At 42.7% G+C, this 5733-nt stretch overlaps 1 long non-coding RNA gene across 1 annotated transcript; it reads left to right on the forward strand.

The window, feature by feature from the left end:
* The first annotated feature begins 3262 nt into the window (after nt 1-3262).
* Nucleotides 3263-4686, forward strand: LOC112845567 (uncharacterized). Its single transcript, XR_003218412.1, has 3 exons — nt 3263-3432; nt 3586-3639; nt 4508-4686. It is a non-coding gene; the product is annotated as an uncharacterized LOC112845567 (long non-coding RNA).
* Nucleotides 4687-5733: the final 1047 nt, after the last annotated feature.

The following is a 5733-nucleotide window of genomic DNA, read 5'->3' on the forward strand; positions in this document are numbered from 1 at the left end:
AATAGATTGGTTACTGATTAATTACAGAAGTACGTTTGTGAGCATAAAGATGTAAGCCTTGGACCATCGGGATGAAATGTGGTTGGGAAACTTAACAAGCATTGACAAAGCTTCATCAGTAGCTCGAGCAAGAGCTCAAAACCTTCGATCACCACGGGTGGTTAGCAGACTGTGGTTGCACCATGCAGCCTAACAACATGCAGTAAATTGCAGGTTAAAGCAGTCTGCTTACACATTGTTAAACGAGGGAAGGGAACTAATGTGGCTGTCACATTACCCTTTTGTCCCATTTCATCCCAGGATTTGATTAAATTGCTGCTCACTTTCTACAGTACTTAAAACTGATCAGTAGGACCTGAAACTGCAAACATTCAAACATTCAGGCCAAGTAAGAATCGGTTGTTGAACGTATTAATCTTCTACAATAAGCAAATGAATAAATAAACAGGAGAAAGCTACAGTACTGCAGAGTCATGCAAGTTTTTGACAGGGAGGTTAAACTCGTGCAAATTAGCTTCACCCAGGCTCATGAAAACACTGATAGCAGATCATTTGTGTCAGTGTGTCAGGATGGTTTATATTTGAGCTTCTTGTTCACACAGAACAATTTTTCTTCATTTTTTAACGATTACCAAAGTCTGTGAATCCCCAAATTGTTCAGTTGTTCTTTTTGCTCCCCATGAGGTCACTTTCACCATGTGACAAACACAACACCCCACTGTACACACTCGGGCCACCAGCAACTTTCTACATCCTCAATAAAAAGCTGACAGGTTGCAATGATGTTCTGAATAACTTATTAAGAAAACAACTAAATGCACAGAAAATATTATGAAAACTGGTTTATTTTATATCTCCTAGTTTGAAATGAAGCAATAAAAACATGTATAAAACATCACAAACTGCAATATTGTACAAATGCTTACGTCCTGCTGATGCAATGGAGACATCTTCCAGTGACAGGCTTCATCCGTGTGTGTGTGAGGAGGCTCCTAAACCCACCGACACAGAAGTGCATGTTCACAACTCCCTCTGTGCAGGCGGGGTCAGGACCCCCTCACCCTGGGGGAGGAGGGGTGGTGCTGTGGCCAGTCAGGTATGAAGTGCTGAGAGTGGATCGTTGGTCCTCTGTGCAGCTCTGTCCACTCTCAGCTTCCCTGCAAAGCAATAACACACGAAAGACATCATTTTAACACAAAACAGCATTTCCATTGTTGGTAGCTGCAGCATGCTGTTAAAATGCAATTTTAAACTCAACATATACACACAATAACTATAAATAAACTTAAACCTACAGTACTGTAGGTGATGATGATCTGAAACATGTAAGTGTGATAAATATGCAAAACACTAGGAAACCAGGAAGGGGGCAAACACCTTTTCACATCACTGTAGACGTGATTACAGAATACCTTTTACATCCTGGATTACAATAGGATATCCATCAACGGCAGATACTGGTCTCCATGACACACAGATACTGGAGTGGTCTGAGAGAAAGGAATCTGTGTCTCTGGACCAAAATGACTGTACGTGTAGTGCTGTAGAAACAATACTGCCCACAAACCTTGATGTTTCTATATGTGGAAACCTTCAAGTATGCATATCCTCCTGTAAGGGTAAAGTAATGGGACATTTGCACTTTTTGCATGTAAGCCTGTCGGTCTTAACTGGAAGTTGCACTTGAGCTGTCTTGGCATCTTTCCCTTGTTTGACTCACCACTTTTGCCCTGAGCTGAACCGCTGCCTCCTTCTCTGTTGTGGTACTCAGCGGTGACCAAGATGCTGTAACGTGCATCTGGCTGCAGTGACTCCAGCATCACCTGCTTCTCTCCACCAGGGACCAGCACCTGCAGACAACAAACAACACTATCATCCCAACACAGTCAGAACTCATTTCAAGTTTTGGGACTTATGGAATTTCTGGAATTCTGACACATGACAGCCGGCTGAAGCCCAGAAGAGGTGAAGATGTGATGACTACGACCCACTCGCAGTGTGATCCTGGCTATCAGCTCCAGTCAATGCTGTGTAGGACACGTGATACTGGAGGACATGAGCATTGGGAGGTACCCAACTGATCACCATGCTGACGGCAGTCTCATCAGAAACCATGAGGCTGGTTGGGCCTCCACCAGAGCCTGCAGCAACATCATAGAAGAGATAAAGTACCACAGCTAACGACACTTAACACTCACTTTGCTCCTTTATAGGAGGAAATTATTTTGGCAGCAGAGCAAAGTGTTTTTTTAGAAAATAAATGTCAAGTATAACAGAGAATTTGATACTTTGATTTGATACTTTAACCTCACTACATTTATTTCATAGCTCGGAGTTCTAGTTACTCAAAGATGAGAATTGAGATGTGAAATTTAACCTTTAAGTGACTAGTACTTTCAGAACTGCCATCAATTACACAATGAAGTTCATTGACGTACAGGTTATTGTATTAGTAATGCTATATTGTACATAGAGACAGAATATGACATGAAGGGCTACTGACCACAGAAAAGTCAAAGGTAACTGGGCCTATAGCCTAACGGGAGAGAAACAAGCTTTCTGCGATTCTATCTGTGTTTTTGTCTCATTACTGTCATATATGTCCTATCATTAAAACACTGGCTTCTAACAACTAACAGTGTCTCGAAAATAATTGAATAAATTAAGAAATAATATGGCTGCATGACTCAAATGCACGACTTGTAACTTGTGTATTTTTTAGGCTGAACACTGCTGCTAATGTGACTTCGGTAAATGGTTTCAGGCTCTCCCCTCCTGAGTTTGGTTTTTTTTGTTTGTTTGTTTTTTAAAATCTTGTGAATAAAATGTATACAAATGTGTGTGATTAATCACAATGTGTTAGTGTGTAATCACCCTGAGACATGCATGCCTGTCTGCTAGATCTTAGATCAGATCTAAAGCCATTTGTGATTTGGAGATGCAGGCTGCAGATTGTGTCCAGATTATCCCAGCTCTGGTCACTAAACATCCAGTCTTCACTTATCAAATGTGTAAAATTCAAGACTGGTCCCAACAAGGCAAAAACTGCATAGCCACACAAGTCCCAGCGTTTCCCACAGCAGCAGCAGCAGCAGCAGCAGTGAAAAGAAAGTGGATAAAGGATGAATGAGTCTGTGCTTATCGGGTCTCCGGTCTCCCCCAAGCTGGCGTTGTTGTTGGTAGCCATGACAACGGAGATAGTCCCAGCTTTGTAAATAAAGGCCCCAACACCCACAAAAAAGAAAAACAGAAAAGGCAAAAAAAGGTCGGGATTCCCGGCGCAGACCGGGAATCCCCCTAGCAGACCGAAGCTCTAGACAGGACTCGGCATGAGTGAGACTCGAACCATCGCCCGTCTGTACTTCAAGGTGCCAGGGGCCGGCGACAAGTGCTCTGCGCCACCTGCCAGGCCGTGGAATTAGTGCAAATGTGGTATATTTGACTTCTCTGAACACGAATTATTTTTGAAAAGGAAAAATAATAATTTTAATGTGAGGCAAAACATGTATGGTGCTCGGTAAAGATGACACGCCGACTCACTTCTTCTTTTTTTGTTTTTTTAAATTTTTTTTTTGTTTGAGAAAGTTTGTTTTCATCTTAAACCATTGTCAGTGACGTCATTCTACGCGACTACCACAGGTAAGGAAATGCCTGAATCTGTAGATCTTTTTCTTTTCTTTTTGTTGTGTAAAACACAAAAATCCCGAAACAGTCAGCTCACAAAGTTGCAGGTTGGTGGCAATTTGGCAGAACAGCCAATGACTTAATCATTTAGGTGCATATATCTTGCCACAAGACATGTGCGCTAAGCTAGCTAGTTTCTGTTAGCGAATCAAGTTCAAGCTCCTCACATATCATCATCCAGGGTACAGTCATATGCTGATGAGGGATCCATGCAGGTACATCAAGGCAGTGTAACAAGTTAATATGCACTATTTTAAGCTATTTCTATATTAACCATTATGATAATGTTTGCCTGCAACTGCACAGCCAAGATGTCATTGAAAAAACAAAAGCCTGTGATAACATGTTTTTGTTTTTCTAGAATAGAAGAAGCAATTTTAAAAGCCAGTAGGATAATCTTTGTTGTTCTGCATGATTAGAATGAAGTAACAACAAGTCTGGCTGGAATAGAGTGGTATCTGTGTACTGTGCTAGTGATCTGCATAATTCACCTTAGATGGTCATCTGTTTGGATGGCTGAAGTGGGCTAACGACACAGCTAATTTCATCAGGCTGCTATGAAACATCTAAATGATAGATGGTTAACTACACAACGGAAGCAAGAGCATTACAATCACTTGATTTAATGAAGATTTCCCCCAACTTTTGATCCAATGAGCAAGTACTGCAACCATCTGAACCTTCTAGGTGTTACATGTTACAGTGTTGCCTCTGGCAGCTTTAAAAATGGAAAAGTTTTGTGTGGTTTACTGGGTTCTGTAAATGAGGCTCCTTTCATTTGTGAGCGTGTTGTTCTTCTCTTCCCTTTTGTCCACCCTTAAAGGTGAAGGTGCTGCCCACCCATGATGCCAGCAAGGTGCGTGCAAGTGGATCCGGCCTTAAAACCACTGGAGTGCCCAGCTCTCTGCCAGTGAAGTTCAACATTGATGGCAAAGATGCAGGTGAGGGACTGCTGGCAGTGCAGATCACTGTGAGCGCATGTGATCTGCTATTCCTCTTTGAATAGTAGCTGGTTGCCCCCGGAGTTCGAGTCTCCGGGAGGAAATCCTGGTGTTTGAGGCCCCAGGCTTGTGTTGGTACGGTCCATCAAAGGACATTGGCTCGAGCGCGCTGTTGGGGAGAAGCGGCCCAGACTGTGTTCGATCCAAGTACGCCACAGGGAGCGGTTCGGGTACGCTGTCGGAGTCCATTTCTGCATACTATAGTGACGGAGTGGTGGTGTTGTTCCTTGGTCCGTAGAAGGCAAGGGCTCACGGGGGACGCCTCGTGTAGTAAAATGGGATCTAGATCAGTAGAGCGGAGACGTTTCACCAGGCGGCCAGGGACAAACTCAATGTGTGACTGTATGGTAAGAACTGAGTAAATGTGTGGTGTGTAAGATTGCAGAGAATGGTTGTGTGGGAAAGTTGATGTGTGTGTAAAAAAAAAAAAAAAAACAGTGAAAATTGGGTTCAAAATGTTGAAAATGGGGAACAAAAACAAGAAAGAAAAAAGAGGAGTGTAAAGTCGTCTCGTCTCCAATAGCGGAAGGTGGTGGTCCTGCAACCACGCTCCCTAGTGTGGACACACAAAAATTTTTTTAGCAGAATTGTTGATGAAAATAAGTAAAAAAATAGGAAGAGGGTTTGGTGATTTTCAATGTAGAACAACTAATCTCTCTGGGTTTTTAAGAAAGGGGACTTCAGAACCAGAGAGGGGAGACGTGTTTCTTTAAGCAATGAGAACAATGATCAAATGTCTCAGTGTGTCACTTGCAGGTGAGGAACAGACCCGGATCAATTTTCCACGTGCAGCAGTCGGAAGAAAATTATAGGTTAACATCATTAGAAACACTCAAGCCAAGTTTTGGCTGAATTGTTTTACAGCTTAACTTCCATGTGTTTGTCACCCTGAGAAAACAAGCTCCAAGAATCTCTCCTGAAGACAAGAAATGCAGTTCCAGAACAACGAGATGGATATCAAGAGCTCACAGCAGTGTCCTGAGCAGTGAAGGTCCAGCAGCAGCAGCAGCTGCAAGACAGCGACAGCAAGGAGAAAATGGCATCATCA

The sequence above is a fragment of the Oreochromis niloticus genome, unplaced genomic scaffold (assembly GCF_001858045.2).
Source record: "Oreochromis niloticus isolate F11D_XX unplaced genomic scaffold, O_niloticus_UMD_NMBU tig00007913_pilon, whole genome shotgun sequence".
NCBI lineage: Eukaryota > Metazoa > Chordata > Actinopteri > Cichliformes > Cichlidae > Oreochromis > Oreochromis niloticus.